At 40.9% G+C, this 17,160-nt stretch overlaps 1 protein-coding gene across 6 annotated transcripts in view; it reads right to left on the bottom strand.

Moving 5' to 3' along the window:
- The window catches only part of CDKL5 (cyclin dependent kinase like 5), a 211,637-nt gene extending 195,356 nt beyond the window's left edge, over nucleotides 1-16,281 (bottom strand). For 5 of the 6 annotated variants that reach the window (XM_081793077.1, XM_081793074.1, XM_081793076.1 and 2 more), the window contains exon 1: nucleotides 16,155-16,281. The gene's annotated coding sequence lies outside the window, so the exon portion shown is untranslated. Of the gene's footprint in view, nucleotides 1-2,648; nucleotides 2,823-16,154 lie in introns of those variants that run through there. The other variant, XM_081793073.1, reaches the window with a different exon arrangement.
- Nucleotides 16,282-17,160: the final 879 nt, after the last annotated feature.

Here is a 17,160-nt window from a genome sequence, read left to right on the forward strand (position 1 = left end):
GCATGCACATAGGCAGGGGAGCAGCAGAGAGAGGTAGACAGAGGACCTGAAGTGGGGCTCCGTGCTGACAGCAGAAAGCCCGATGTGGGGCTCTAACTCATGAACCATGAGATCATGACGCAATCACAACCTGAGCAGAATTTGAACGCTTCACCAAGTGAGCCACCCAGGAGCCCCCAGTGGTCAGAATTTGTAACAATTAACAGGCACTGGTAGCTGGCAGGTCACAACCAGAGAAGACCAAATCAGGTTGGTAACTACCAGACTCCCCTCTCTCACTGAGAATGTTAAAATGCACCTCCCCACAAAAATCACCTACTACATACTGACTACAATCCCAAAGAGCTCACATGTCTATGTGAATTTCAACTACATCATGAAAAGAACAGACTCCTAAGGGTTACCTGGGAAACTAACCCATTTTTTAAAATAACATGCATAGTTCCTATCAGAGAATATGAACTGTTCTACACAACCAATGTATAAATGCACTTCTGGTGAATAATCTATTCAACTTAGAGGATGCCTGTGGTTGCAATTACTTCCTAGTTCTTACCTGGACGAACTATTTCCTGACCAACAGGGAGACCAGAATAGAAAGGAGTGGCTGCATAAACAAGAGCTTATTAAATGAGATTCTTCCTTAACATAGGACAAAGACCTTTCTCTTCCTTGTCACAAGACAAAGACCTGCTCACTCCTGCTGTCTAAACCAATGGCTACAAACTCAAATGATTAATCGGGACCAGGAAACCAGAGATTATCCCTAAAGTCTGTGCATGGGAAAGAAGATGGAAGCGAACCACCAGCATAAAGTCAAGAGATACCAAGGGCTATCCTTGGATGTATAAGAAAAAAAGAGGGGCGCCTGGGTGGCTCAGTTAAGAGTCCAACTTCGGCTCAGGTCATCATCTCACAGTTCATGAGTTTGAGCCCTGCATCGGGGTCTCTGCTGTCAGCACAGAACCTGCTTCAGATCTTCTGTCCCCCTCTTTCTCTGCCCTTTCCCCATGCAGGCATGCATGCACTCCTCTCCTTTCACTCTCAAAAATAAATAAATATTTTTTTTTACCTTTTTTAAAGAAAGCAAAAAGAAAACTTACACACAGAAGCCTAGGGCTGTGTGTTGTAGGAATGACCAAAGCAAAAGGGAAAACCCAAGTCTTTGCTCCACCACAGACAGGGAGTCCAGTTCACACCACTCTCTGGATTTCAGAAATCTGTCTCAGAATAGTTGGAAAACTCTCCTGGAACAGTGACCCCAAAGAGTCCCATCAGAGACAAATGCAAAACCACTCAAAAGAAGCATCCCACAAGCCAGGAACAAGCAAATAATCCCCAAAGTGTCAAATGTAGCAAACTCTGACAAGCAAAACTTAGAGGGAAAGCGGGCAAACAAATCAGAGATCTCACTCCTCAAGAACTACAACAATCCAAAGGAGACAAACATAATTATATTTTCAAATGTTCAAAGAAATAACAAGAAAATGCTCTTATGAAAATCTAAAAGTAGACTTGTACAAACACAGTAATTTTTATATTTAAAAAAAATAGCCAAGTGTTTTTAATGAAAATTCTCAAGTAATGGTTTAACCAAATGACTAGACACAGGTAAAGAGAAATTAGTCAATTGCAAGATGGGTGTCAGGAAATCACCCAGAAATTTAAAAAAGGAAAACACTAAAGCAAATTTAAGCAACAGGGAGGATACAATGAAAAGATACAACACATTATCTAAATAGTTCTAGAAATGGAAAATGGGAAGCAAGAATTTAAAAGCTAAAGTCTAAGTTTTTGTTTTTTTTTTTTTAATAACTGAAGGCATCAGGAGTCTTCAGACTGATGGAGTATGCCAAATAAAAGCAGAATAAAAACAAATCCACAGGTAGAAAGATCAGAAAAAAACAGCAGATCAAAAACAAAGAGCAAAATCTTACAGGTATCCCAAGGGAAAAGATAATTACCTACATACAAAAAAATTATACCTGAACTGACTAAAGACTTCTCATTAACAAGACTTGTCAAAACACAAGATAATAACATCAAAGTGCTGAGGGAAAATAAGTATCAACATAAATTCTGTATCCAGCTCAACAATCATTCAAGAGAAAAAGTGAAGTCAAGATTTTCAGAAATACAAAGATCAAGTTACTAACAGGCCTTTAGTGAAAGAACTACACAAAACATTCTTTTTGAAAAAGGAAACTGAGCCCACAATGAAGAAATGGGGTGAAGAATGGTAAAAGAAAGAAATTTGGAACACATGTTGATGAGTAAACATTCACTATTTTTATATAGGCTTAAGGTGACTTAAGCAAAACTAAGGTATAAATAACTAACATGGAAGAGGGGATGGGGGTTAAAAGGTAAGCCATTCTAAAATCTTTGCCTTATTCAGGAGGTTAGGGATAATAATTAAGTTTAGACTTAGTTAAATGTGCATGTTAAAATTTTAAGGGTAACCAAACTTGTCTTCCACCCCAGAATAAGAAAGCTGGAAGGAATACAGCTGCCCACCCCTACAATGAAAAATACCTGGACTAATTTCAAATTCATAACTTTTTTTAAACCCATCGGAGAACAACCAACTGGCTCAAAATCTCGGGAGACAGTACCTGCAAGGAGACAGGAGACAACCTTGTGCTCACCTGGGGTAGACTGCAACTGGACACTGATAAGAAGAGCGCAGCTAGAATAATTGGCAAGTTGATAAAAACCCGATGTGGCTTAGCTGAAGGGACAGTGTGAAATCACTGAGGGGGTCACAGAAATTGGGGAGACCCCAACCTTCAGCAGGATCTTCCTCCACCAACCCCACCAGGCACTCACAGAGAGTAAAGGGCACTGCGGACGCCCATTGTGATGCAGACCTGGGGGAAGGGAAATGCAGCTGTGCCTCAGAAGCAAGAAAACACCCAGATCCTTCTCTCCCTATCTCCACGAAGGAAGAAAATCCCTCATCAAGGCAAATAAGTGCTTCTACCCTTACAGCATTGGTAAAAACTCAATGCAGCTAAGGGTGGGGCAAGACTGTGGGACACTGATGCAAGCCTAAACCTGAGGTTTAACCAGAACAAAAGATGACACCCCACCATCACTCCCCACCTCCAAGCTAACCAACTTCCAATGACCAACTTCTAGTAAACGAAAGACTACTACTGGCAGAGGGACAGAAGAACAGGGCATATAAAGAGACCCTCCCTAAACCACAGTTCAAAAGGAACACCTGAAAGTCAAAATAAACCAACTCCCACCCTAATCATAAACTGTCTCTACCAAGAATCTGAAGCCTGAGGTACACTAAGGGTAACCATAGCAACAATCAGACTCAAACCCAGCCCAAATCCTAACTAGACTAACTCAAATCCCTACACCAAAGGCCTAGCACAGGAAAGATATGCCCATTTACAGACATAAAAGTTATGTACCTCAGTCTTTACTGTTCTACAAAATAAATCAGGCTTGCAACAAGGAAAACAAATCACGAGGCATAAGAAAAGGCAAAGAAAAAACAACACTCAGAAAAGACAAAGAACATATCAGATCTACATACAGAATTACATTTTGGAAATATCCACAATGAAATTTAAAATATTATGGGTAACATGTTTACAGCTCTAACGTAAAAGAGAACAACATGCAAAATCAGGGGTAATTCACACCAGAGATGGAAACTGTAAGAAGCAAACAAAAGTGCTAAAAATGAAAAACACAGTTAAAAGAAATGAAGAGTTGTTCCTTCAACAGGCTCTTCACTAGACTCAACTCAGCCAAGCAAAGAATCCATGAACTTGAAAATTAGCAGAAATTACCCCAACCGAAACACTGAGAGAAAACAGAGTGAAAAACCAAACAAAAACATTCAAGAGCTGGGGGAAAATATCAAAGTTTCTAACATATTGATAAACGGAATCACAGAAATGGGAGAATGGGAGAGAAGAAATATTTGAAGAGATAATGGCTGAAAATATTCCAAAATTAATATAAGACATCTAACCACAAATCCCACATGATCAGAAAATATCAGAAGATAAATACCCTCCCCTCAAAAAAAATCTATTGTCACTACTCAGCACCAAAATCACTTGAGACTGAATTCCATAAGCTCTGCAATTGCCACTACTTTAAAAAAAAAAAAAAAAAAAAAAAATCAGGGGATACCTAGTTAGGTGAGTAGGAAGAGTATGGCTATTCTTGACCTTGGGGTTGTGAGTTTGGGACTCATTTTGGGTGTAGAGATTAAATAAATAAAACTTTAAAAAAAAATCAAAACATCTCTGTCAATATGATCACTAGACCATCAATTCAACCACACATGATGGCCACCTCACAAGGCTCACTTCCATATACAAGTCTCACTCTGTCTAAAATGACTGTCCTAACCTAGGTCAGAAGCCCGTATCCTACCTGTAAAACAGACTGGGGATGTGAGTTTTCTGAGCAGGTGGGACCCAGATTACAAGAAATTACCAAAATGTAGACAGAGACAGTAAATAAAAGTCTATGACAGCATGCTTTAAAAACAAAAACAAGAGCACCTGGATAGCTCAGTCAGAAGAGCATGTGACTCTTGATCTCAGAGTCAGGAGTTGGAGCCCCACATGGGTGTACAGATTACTCAGAAATAAATCAACTTGTTTTTTAAAGTTATGTTTAAAAAACTAAAAAATAAAAACAAAAACAAAACTCTTCATCTAATTAACCAGCTAATATTGTATAGTGAATTCCTTGATGAAGTCATTGCATCCCTAGAGGGCCTTTCTGTAAGGCACATATTTTTATCTCCCTATGGGAACACATTTATTTATTTGTTTGTTTTTATGTTTTTATTTATTTTTGGGAGAGACAGCAAGCACACGTGCAAGTGGGGGAGAGGCAGAGAGGGTGACACAGGATCTGAAGCAGGCTCTCCACCAGCAGAAAGCCCGACACAGGACTCAAACTCACCAACTCTGAGATCATGACCTGAGCCAAAATCAGACTCTTAAGCCACTGAGCCACCCAGGCACCCCGCTATGGGAATACATTTAAAATCAGCCTCCCAGGGTGCCTGGTTGGCTTAGTCAGTAGAGAATGCCAGTCTTGATCTTGGGGTCTCAGGGTGGTGAGTTCAAGCTCCATGTTGGGCATAGAGATAACTTCAAAAAAATAAATAAAATCAGTCTCCCAATCTGAGAGACATGAGCAATAATCTGGAGGTGTGTGAAGCCACGGTCACGGGATCAGGCCCCGCGACAGGCTCTGAGCTGACTATGGGGGCTGCATAAGATTCATTCTCTCTCTCTCTCTCTCTCTTCTCTCTTTCTCTCTCTCTCCCTCTGCCCCTCTCCCCTGCTCACATGCTCACTCTCTCTCTCTTAAAAAAAAAAAACTCAACACCATGCCTGTAGGAGCTTACAGTAGAAAACGGATACCATCTGTTTATCCATTTTACCAAAGGTCCATTCCTATTTAAATCCCTGGTTTCAGTATTTTCTATATATAAAACATAGTATTTTCCTATGTAAAAGTGAAAAGTCAAAAGATGGCTATAAAGAAAATCAAGATCCTGGGATGTAGATGAAGTAAATGCATCAAAACAAAGCATGCAATAAATAAATCCATGTTACTTCTTGCTATTTTCCCAATTTTATATGCTCGTTCTCAGACCCATGTCTAAGGGGAAAACCCCTTCCCTTCACTTGACATTCTGGGCCTCCTTTAAGACTCTTCACACTAAAGAATCACTGCCTTTCCCAGTCCCCATAAGTCTGCGCTAAGGGCACCTCTTCTGGCCTAGAGTACCAGCACCCTGTATTTCCATCTGAACATGCATATCATCCTGCACTTTACTGGTGGCTTTCTGCCTCTTCTACTGGATTACAAACTCCTTAAGAGCACAACACCACAGCCTGGCTTTGTATCTCCATCACCTACCATGATGCTGACACCAAGATACCCAAATCATCACCCTATCTTAAAGTCAACCGAAAACAAATACGGCCTTACTTTACCAACCGTGGGCAGAAGGACAGACTCAAAAGCACAATTCCAAATCAAGAACAATGACTTTGAATGGTAGAGAAACCAGTAGCATAAAAACATCACTTCCAAACTCTAAAATCTAAAATGAGGCAACTCTAAAATAAATGTCCTGGGCTGAACAGGAAGCAAAGAAAGTATGCAAAAACCACTGCAAACTTCACGTTACCAGCACCAGGAAAAGAAAAAAAGTGATTAAAGCAACAAGGGAAAAAAAACACAGAGCACGTACAGAATGGTTCAGAAAAGCCTAAGAACTCAGGGCCAAAGTGAGCTATTTAGAGGCTATATCAAAATAAATTTCAAAGGAAAAACTTGAAGAAGGAAGTGATGCTGTGGCTATTCTTTGTATATATGGATGGTGAAAGTGCACAACAGCATTCTATACAGGCACAAACTAACAACTTTACACCAAGGAAAACCTAAATAAATGCTCATTATTTAATCATAAAGACAAGTAAAAATTTAGCATGGCTGACGATTTCCAAAAAAGAAGTGAGCATGTAAGGACACCTAACTGTAGGAGAAAGAAATCAACATATGTAAAATAAAACCTTTGTAGCACTTTTATACACATAAGCTCACTTGAACATAAGAAGCTCAACAAAGACCAGTTTAATATAAAAGGTCACAGGATGTGAACCAGATTTGAAAAATGGTACTTAGACCAAAGAATCCTATTTTTTTCCTTTTTAATGTTTATTTATTTTGAGAGAGAGAGAGGGAAAGAGAGAGAGGGAGCATGAGTGAGCAGGGGAGGGGCAGAGAGAGAATCCCAAGCAGGATGTGAGCAGTCAGCGCAGAGCCCAATGCAGGGCTCAATCTCACAATCATGACGAACTGAAATCAAGAGTAGCACACATAACTGACAGAGCCACCCAGGTGCTCCCAAATATTCATATTCTTAAACAATAGTAATAAAATTCTCTAAAAACATTACAGGTGTCCAAATGAGATTTCATAAAATATGAAATAGCATAAATGCTGAGAAATATTAAACTAAACCTAAGACATTGTATTTTAAAAAAAAAAAAAAAAAAAAAAAAAAAAAAAAGAATAGAGGCGCCTGGGTGGCTCAGTCTGTTAAGCGTCTGACTTCAGCTCAGGTCTTGATCTCACAGTTCGTGGGTTCGAGCCCTGCTTCAAGCTCTGTGTGGACAGCTCAGAGCCTAGAGGCTGCTTCAGATTCTGTGTCTCCCTCTCTCTCTGCCCCTCCCCTGCTCCTGCTCTGTCTCTCTCTCTCTCTCTCTCTCTCTCTCTCTCTCAATAATAAATAAATGTTAAAAAAATTTTTTAAACAATAAAGCAAATTTAATGCTCATATTTAATGAATCATTTCATTAAAACAGTAAATACCTTGAGCAGATTAAGGGGAAGAGGGCAATGAGGAATTTTAAGTTTAAATATGGAAGGGAGCTAACACTATCAGAAAAAAATTTAACTCAGTTATAAATAGAAATGACATCCCTATATAAGGTTAACAGAATGGTGAAGGATATAAGGAGCTTTTAAAAAATTAAAGGTAATTTCCATAAAAACAATGAAAAGAGTATCGCAGATGACAATCAAAGAAGCAATTGCAAAAATTTTACTGAAATAAGGGAAGATTATTTTACCTTGCACAGATTATGGACTTTTTGGTAAAGTATCAAGGTTCCATTGAACTAAAACTCTTGGTTTTTGTTTTGGGTGTGAGGAGCATTTCATTTCATATCATACCTTCAATAGCTTCCCAGGAGCCTTAGGACAAGCTCAAAAGTCCAGTAGACAGCCTACTAAGCCTCTTCAGGACCTGGCCCCTGCCTAATTCTGCTTCATCACCTGCTTCTCTACTTTCCAGCCATTGTGGATTTCTCTCAGTTTTTTAAAAGGTTGTTTTTCAGAAGCCTGTCTCCGTCTCCGTCTCCGTCTCTCCCTCTCCCTCTCTCTCTCTCTCTCCCTGCCTGAGGGCATCTGCACCTTCTGCCAGGAAAATTTATTTCCCTTACTAGACCATGTCTTTCTCATCCTTTAGGTCTCACTTAAATGTTAATTCCTCAGTGTGGGCTTCCTGCCTGCTCCCCCCAGGACAGATCCCAATCCTTACCCAGTTACATAATCCCATAGTACCTTATACTTCCCCTGTGACTCCAACTCAAGACTATAAATTCTTTAAGGGCAAGGCCTCCTTACCTTTTATCTACCACTCCATCCAACCTCTATCATAGTTTAGTACACAGCAGACACCCAATAAGTATTTGCTAAGTGAAGGATAGATCCACAGGATGTAGGACAGGGTTATTTTTAGAAAGAAATAATTGAGAGGCACCTGTGTGGCTCAGTCGATTAAATGTCTGACTCTTGGTTTCAGCTCAGGTCATGATCTCTTGGTTCCAAGAGTTTGAGCACCACCCCAGGCTATGTGCGGTGGCACTGAGCCTGCTTGGGATTCTCTCTCTCCCTCTCTCTGCCCCTCCCCCACTCTCAGTGTCTCTGTCTCTCTCAAACAAATAAAACTTAAAAAAAGAAAAGAAATAATTGATACAGTAGGAAACACCAATTTGCACAAAATTAGATTTTGTCTACCTCAACTATTTTCAATTATTAACAATTAAAATAGAACTTTCTTGGGGCGCCTGGGTGGCTCAGTAGATTGAGTGTCCATCCGACTTCAGCTCAGGTCATGATCTCACAGCTCATGAGTTCGAGCCCCGCGTCGGGCTCTGTGCTGACAAAGCCTGGAGCCTGCTTTGGATTCTGTGTCTCCCTCTCTCTCTGCCCCAACCCACTCACATTCTGTCTCTGTCTCTCTCAAAAATAAATAAAAACATTTTGTAAAAATTTTAAAAAGTAGAACTTTCTTTTTGTCTGCAATTGCTAAACTTAAATTGTAGTGGTAATATTACTGATAACAATTACATAACAGCAGGGTGCCTAGCTGACTCAGTAGCTAGAGCACGCAATTCCTGATCTCAGGGTTGTGAGTTCAAGCCCCACGTTGGGCATAGAGTGTACTTTAAAAAAAAAAAAAATGTGTACATATATATATATATATATATATATATACACACACATACACACACATATATATACACACACACATGCATACATACTAGTAATTAAAGTTAATACATTCTATGAGAGGCTAACAAACCAGGAGGGGTGTGTGCATAAAGTCTAGGATATGTCACACCTGAAACAACTTTTGTAATCTCTGAAAAATTCTATTCATCAGGAAACAAGTTTCCACTTGGCCAATATCAGGGTAATTGGGCAAAGCCAAGTCAGTAAGTTGTGCTTCAACTATTACTTATCACCATTTTTTATCTGCCATATCTTCCACAAGTGAATGTGTGTGTGTTTAATCCGATTATTACAATATGATCTTACACTGCCAAGAACCTAATCTTTAGGCATAATATAAAATCTAAAATGGAAATCTAAATTCGCAACTTACCTAGGGGGCGCCCAGCTGGCTCAGTCGGAAGAGCATGCAACTCCTGAGATCTTGGGGTTGTGAGTTTGAGCCCCATGTTGGGTATAGCAATTATGTAAATAAATAAACTTTAAATAAATAAATAAAATTGCAACTTACAAAAAAAAAAAAAAAAGGACTCTTTAAAAATATTCATCCATATGTTTTGTTCACTTCCAGAAAGCAAAGTTGTTACTTTCAAAAGCACTATTTCCCTCTAAATCAAAAAGGTTACAGTGTCAGAAAGCACTTCATAAGTTACTGCTTGATATTAGGCCTTTCTCTTACAAAGGATACAAAGTAACAACAGAATCCTACAGCCATAGCTGTTAAACAGTTTAAAAAAAAAAAAAAGTAAACCTATATCAAACCAGTTATGATTGAATTTACAGTAAACTATTATTATCAGAGCAGTGCTGTGTCCAATCTGTTATTAACAATCCAGACACAATCTACCACACAAGGAGTTATTGATTTACCTGCCTGGCACTTGTAAGGGTCACTTTCTATAGAGAAACATTCATCTAAAAGCAAAGAAAGTTAGACACAATTTCCAAAACACTTAGCTTCCAACCAAACCAGTGCATTCTTCCCTTATGTGTACCCAAAAACTAATAACCCCAAGCTATCCTATCAGCAATGTCCATCTACACATGCAGTACATTGAGCAAAGGAGAGCAAGTGGGAGCATGGAGATCAGCCTATACTGTACAACTCGTTCCCAAGGTAGCTTTACTCCCACACCTACCCTTAAGGGTAACTAAAAAGAAAATGATGCAGGCAGGAAAACAGTTGTAGCTACAGTACCTTGCAGGGTAAGTGTCTAAATCCCACAAAAATCCAGTCTGAAAAAAACACAGAAAGGAGACAATGTGTTTGAATACCTGAATTTAATGAAGCCTGCTAGATGGGCATGCATCATTGGCATGAATTTCTCAAGGGGGATTAGAGGTCAAACACTAAAATGCACAATGTTATTGGTTTAAAGTCAAGAAAACCAATTATTTTACCCATGGTCTTAAATCTTAAAGGCATTTTTTTTTCTTGCCCAACAATTATTATTACTTTTACCTTGATTTGTTTAAGTAATCTCCATGCCCAACTTGGGGCTTGAACTCACAACCCCGAGATGGAGTCTCATGCTCCATGGACCGAGTCCGTCAAGGCACCCCTACCTTGATTTCGTATTCCTGCTTTTCCAACATATCACTAAGAACATTATGTTTTATCTGCTGGTTTAAAAAAGACCAAAACAAAATCAAATCAAAACCACAAAGACAAGGTAATTTAATACCATTAGCAGTATTGTCCTTTATATTCTGCTATATATTATGTTTAGGCAAAAACTTTTAAGTTCTTATTTATTTAAGCAATCTCTACACCCAACATGGGCCTTGAACTCACGACCCCAAGATCAAGAGCCATAAGCTCCACCAACCGCTCCACCAACTAGACCAGCCAGGTGCCCCTAGGCAAAAGCTTTTTAAAATACAAAAAGCAGTGAGAAATTGTAATATATGTAAAAAAATATTTTTAAAAGACCTATCTTTTAAGATCTACATCATTTTGTTTATCAGTGTCTGATGATAAAGAGATCTAGGTGGAAGCAAGTACGTAAGATTTTTTAAAATGCACTTAGCAGGAGGGTTCTTTTTAGGGTGATGGAATGTTCTAAAATTGGACTGTAGTGATGATTAGACAACTCCATAAATTTATCCAAAAAAATCACTGAATGGTACACTTAAACAGGTAAATTTTATAGTATGTAAAGTATACCTCAATAATGCTGTTTAAAAGAAATATTGAAAACCTACACTTGGTAAAGAAATAAATCCATAAGAATTTACGTATAGGTCCCATCTTCATAGAACAACCGTCCTGCTGTGGCCAAGATGATTTCTAGCCCTGAGTTTCTACAATATTTAGACTGCTTCTAACTTCGATAAGTGACAAAAGTGATTCTCATCAATTACAGAATAAAACATTAAGTCATTTTCCTCCCTCATATAGACCTCTGAGCATTCCTTTGGGCTAAGCAACTGTTTAGCTCTCTGAATGATGGGTCTTGTTTTAAAACCGACACACACACACACTCACAAGAGGCTTTAAGTAGCAGAAAATTCTACTTTCAAGTAGGAACATTTTTGTCAGAGCCCAACTTCTATGTATTAAGAAGCAACAATGACACACCTCTGTGAACTTCATTCACCTCCAGGTTTTATTTCACTTAAGTCATTACAATTACAGAAGAGATACCCATCTGCAAATTGCAATGGCTGTCATTTAGAGTGCATCAAAACCACAAAATTGAATTCAAGGAATATCTTCATCGCCTTCATTAGTGTAGCAAATTTAATCAAAGTCAGTCAAAAGTTAACAGTGGAACATGCAGAAACATGAAACACCAAGTAGTTAATTAGAAACAACGACCTCATTTTGGGTGTAAATAATCATGTACAACCTTCATTTATGAACTAATGACTCTGTTAGAAAACTGTGCACTTCCAGTTGTCCTATCTAGCAGTGCCGATGGACCTGAGTCCGGCTTCCCATGTGACTAAAGGTCAGGCAGCCTTACCAGTGTAGCCTGTGAACTCCAGGAGGCATATTTATACCTCTAGAACCTCCCCAGGAATGACTTTACAGTAGGACCTCAAAATATGTTTGGGCAGTCAGATTCCTAAAGAGAAGCAGAGAGAGCATGGTTTTGAAGAACAAGGGTTCAAGTCAGACCGGTTTGGATGGTAGTTCTGCCTCTGCTGCTGAGTAGCTGGGTAATCTGTGCATACTATTTTCTCTCTCTGAGCCCATTTGATCAAATGTGTTGGGAAAGAAGAGAACCGTCTACCTCACACAAGTGTTGTGAAAACACACTTTGCATCTATCCATGCAAATGAATTACTTGGTATTCAGTACCAAATATCTGGTATTCAGTAAGGCTCAAAAAGTAGCATATTATAGTTTAATTATTATAAAGACTGCCCAAAACAGAGACCACTCCCAAAACTTGACCTTAATTAGAACTGTCTTGAACACAAATGTTTCTGAGAGCTTAATTCAAATGTTGACAACCAATTTCAAAGACCTGAATGCGCTAGGTCCTTTTAACCTAATAAGTAATTTTCTGTTAATTCCCAAATCCTAATTTTCTAAATGTTACCAGGCTCTTTACATAGAAAGTCCTCACTCTCAGCTTTCATACCCACTGACACAATTGCACCCAAGCTCATGTCTCAGTATTATGAAGTAAATGTACAAACTCAAATGAGAAATGAGGCCAAACCTTTGAGTAATCCAGTCATCCATGCACTGCTCCATATGAAGGAAACATTCTAGAAACTATCAAGAATTTAAATACAAACACAAAAGTGACGTATTGTCAACAAAAGATTTCTAATGTTGAGTTTAAGATAGAAAGTAAATTGGCAAACCCCTCCAAACAAGAGTTTAAATTTAGTCTTTTAATTGCAGTATTTTCATAAGTTGAAATATGTGACCCAATTGACAACATCAGAAGATAAAGAACCTTTGAGATTCTATCTCCTCCTCTACTAAGGAATTTGAAGTTGCAAACAAACAAACAAAAAAAAAGAAACAAAAAAAGAAAGAAGAAAAAAACTACCTTTGGAATCTAAAACTATCAAATTCTGAATAAACAGCCTTTTCTACTTTAGAAAGCAACTGAATACTTAAAAATCTGCTATTCTTATACCAAAGTTAAGGGTTACCTAAAAGATTTCCCTTACATTTTGGGTGTGTGTGTATGTGGGTGGATTCATTTGTTCTAAATGCCTTATTATTTGGTATCAATTTATTACATGAAAAAGTCTCATCCCCATACTTACTGCCAAAAATAAAGTACTATGCTAGTGTACCTTCTAATACCTAGAAGAAATAAAAGAGATAACCACCAAAGTTATCAAAATGGAAGGGGAAAAAAGGTGAACTTTTAACAGACACGCTGAAGAAGGCTTATTTTTCTTGGTTCACTTCCTTACAAATTTCCTATAGCCGTATTCTTAGATATAGCTGAATTTTCTATCACAAAGTAAATTGAAACGCAAATCATAATAAAAGGTTAAATTTCTGCAACAGAAGCCACTGTCATTTCCAACAATGCAACTATTGTTGACAGAGAGTCTCTCACAGATTCTTGGACACAGTGGTGAAGCAAGGCTGGGGGGAAAAAAGCATACTTGAAGCAATTTCTCCACCTCTGTATTTCAGTTTGTAATGGAACACTGCACCTTCAAAGTAGAAATACCATATAAAATCTGGTTCTCATTAAATGACTGCTTTAACCCCATGCAGCATATTTGGAACAGAATAGACCTGATTCGCAATCAGTCAACCTTCTATTACTCATCTATGCGAGATGGCCCAGCAATTTCCCTCAATGGGAGCCTTTTCTTTTAAAACCCCGGGGAATACTGTAAATGCCACACTCCAATTTAAATGACTACAAGAAAATTACAATGAAAATAATGGCAGATTTAGTCCAGGGAACTCATATTAAGTAAACATCAAAAACCTGAGATAAGGGACAAAAAACCTTTCTACAAGCCCCTAAATCATGACTAAATTATAAATCTGAGCAGGAAAAAAGAAATATTCTCTGAAGAAAGAATGTTTATTTCTAACGTTTTTTAATATATCAAGTTTTGTTTCCAAAAAAATGAGGGTTAGGAAACATGCTAAATAAGCAAAACTAGTATACAAAACTTATACACACACACACCAAATTAATCACTGTATTATGTTTAAAACACAAGACAATTTAAAAAGATTTGACACTCCAGTTGAAGACCCTCCAAACTCCTCTGAAATGGTAGATTATTTAACACTCTCGGGATGATTAACTTTATTTAGCATGCCTCTTCTGGAGTTCTATTATTTAATACAGGCAAACTGAAATTTTTTTTTTTTTTCATCCTAATTCGGTTTCCTTGTACTTGTGAAATGCTCAGCATACTCTGTGCTGGCATCTTTAGTTCTGCAGCTTCTTTCTTCTGGCTCCTTCTCCCCCCCCCCCAACACCCCTAACCCCCCCCCCAAAAAAATATTTCCTTCCCAAATGTTCTCTTCTCTGCATTTGTCAACAGAAACACCCACTGGTGGTGTCAAACTGGTAATACTGCTGCAGGCTTCCTTACTCCTGTTCCAGTGTCAAAGCCAAAAATGCCGAAACCTAAAATAGTACTTTTAATAAAGAAATTAAAAGAATTGCTAAGGTATTCAAGTACAATGTTCTCAAAAAGAGGCACACCTTTAAAAAAAATTAATGAACCCTAATTGGGTTGTTAAATATAAAATTATACTACCCCCCCCCCCGCACTAAACATACAGAAACAAGTAAACACGGGTTCTTCACATTTTATGAATAAAATATTTTAAAACACTTAAATTAAAAACAAATTTACATCTAAATGTCATTCACATATAATTCCAAATAGCCTCTGTAAAGATGCTTTTGTAACCCTACAGCAAGAAAGGAACAAGCCGGAAACGTTACCTAAAACGATAATCCTATTCTATACATATTTATGTCTCTTGTTTTAGTCAAATGTTCTCAGACAAATTAATTTGTGTAATCTTTTACATTAACTACATAAGCATTACGTCCAAACAAACCTAATTCAGATTCACGGGAAGAAATTATTCTGTGTCTGCAATACTTTCTAAAATCAGCCTAAATTTCAGCCAATTAAAATAGATTGTGTTAACAGAACACTGATCTGCAACTACTTAAATATCACAGCATCCGTCTAATCTCACGGTGGAAATACTAAGGTCAGGCTTTTCTTATTCGGGCATCTGGGCTTTAACACTCAAGTGAAGCGAAGGAAAAAAAAAAAAAAAGAAAAAACACCTCAAGGAAGATCTGCCTTTTTACACAGAAATACGTTCAGGTTATTTTTTTCCCCCAACGTGGGCATAAAACGTGTCAACGCGAGCAGGACCTGTTCGTTTGGAAATGGTTCCAAACCCTAGGATTTAATTTCTATGAGGGTCCAAAGGGTACGAAGGTCTGGGAAGGGGCCAATTTCTGCTTCTCCCCACTATGCCAGTGGTGAACTTCATAGCAACGCCCGAAACTTGTTGGGAGGAAGCTGGAAGAGCCGCGGGGCAGGCGGTGGGTCACTCGCCCACCCTCGCGGGCAGCCAAGGTCAGTCAGCAGGGCCGGGGCTCCGGCCCCGGGCTCGCAGCCCCCGGCGGGTCCCCGACTCTCTCGGAACTCGGGCTGGGGGCTCCGGCGCGCAGGCTCCTCCTCGGCGCCGGCGGGAAGGGGCTTCCCTCGCCGCAAGCCCGGGGGAGCTCGCGCCGCGGGGGCGGCGGGGCGGGGACGCCGCAGACCCGCTGCCGAGGGGAGCCCCGCCGGGCGGCCTCGACCCGCCGCCCCTCCTCACATCCTCCCGTCTCCCCACCCCCCAAAATACAGTCCCAACCCCTCGCTGGGGAAGCCCTTCCACTGGCGCAATGGGGCGCTGAAGAGAGGCCACTCCAGGCTGGGGCGCCCTCGCCGCGTCGCCCTGTTCTGGAGGAGACCCGCGCCGCCGCCCCTTCTCACGTCTGCCCGGGGGGACCGGGTGGGTCCCCTCTCTCAGGATAAGCTGGGTGGCGCGGAGCCAACGTGGGAACAGGAAGGCCTGACGGGCGGGTGGCGGCGCAACTACTCACCCCGCCGAGTCTCCCACCTCCAGCCGGGGACCCCACAGCTCCTGAGGCCGCCGTCGCCGCTTTACCTTTCCCAGTGGCAGGGACAACTAATGGAAACCTCCGGCCCCGCCCTCTCGCAGAGGCGAACGCGCAGCCTAATTTGCTAACTGGCCCGCCCCGGCCGTCCCGTTCGGGCCAATGAAGAAGCTTCTAAGACTCCGCCAGGTCCCGCCTTCGCCCCGCCCACTTCTGATAGAAACCAATGCGGAGAGAGCGCTCGTCCTCGAGCGCGGGCCTGCGCGCCCCGCCCGCGCCGCTCGTGCTCGGACCCCAGAAGCCGAAGAAGGCTCGTTCCTTGTATAAACTCGCCTGAGCGCGCACGCGCGCGCCGCACCACCTCGCGGGCCAGGTTTGGTTGCCCAGCCAGGCCCTAGCAACCTGGGCTGGGTGTCTGGGAGGGGCGGGGCCCGAGCTTCGAGCGTTCAGGGGGAGGGGGGTCAGGGGGAGCTGGGTGGGGGGAGGGGGGAAGGGGGAGGGGGGAGGGGCGGGGAAGATCGTGACTAAGAAAGGGGCGGCTGACGGGGTGGAGGGCCGTAGAGGCCCGGGAATCCGCCTCTCACTGCGGAAAAAAAGGGGGAATCCTCCCTGCAGCTCAGCCAGCCTGGCCTCACTCCAGAGGGACACGTGCGGAGGGTTGAGGGGTCGTGGAAGAGGGGGAGAACACATTTGGGGCGGGAGCCGAGGCACTGCTTGGAAATAAAGGACGGAGGACGGTTTATCTCTGTCTTTGGTAAAAATGATATCGAAGTCTATTGCAGCTGCTGCCCAACTGTTGCAGCTGTGCGTGCACACGCACATATGCACACATTCACACATTCACACGTACACTCATCCATCAGCCTGCGATCCCTTGGGTGAATTGGGAGCAAAGAACTAGTAGCCTGAGGATTCCTTACACAGCAGCTGGATGCATGCGAACGGCTGTGGCAGCAGCACCAGCGGCAGCATCAACCCACAGCTCTGCTTT

Source organism: Panthera onca, chromosome X (assembly GCF_046562875.1).
Source record: "Panthera onca isolate mPanOnc1 chromosome X, mPanOnc1 haplotype 2, whole genome shotgun sequence".
NCBI lineage: Eukaryota > Metazoa > Chordata > Mammalia > Carnivora > Felidae > Panthera > Panthera onca.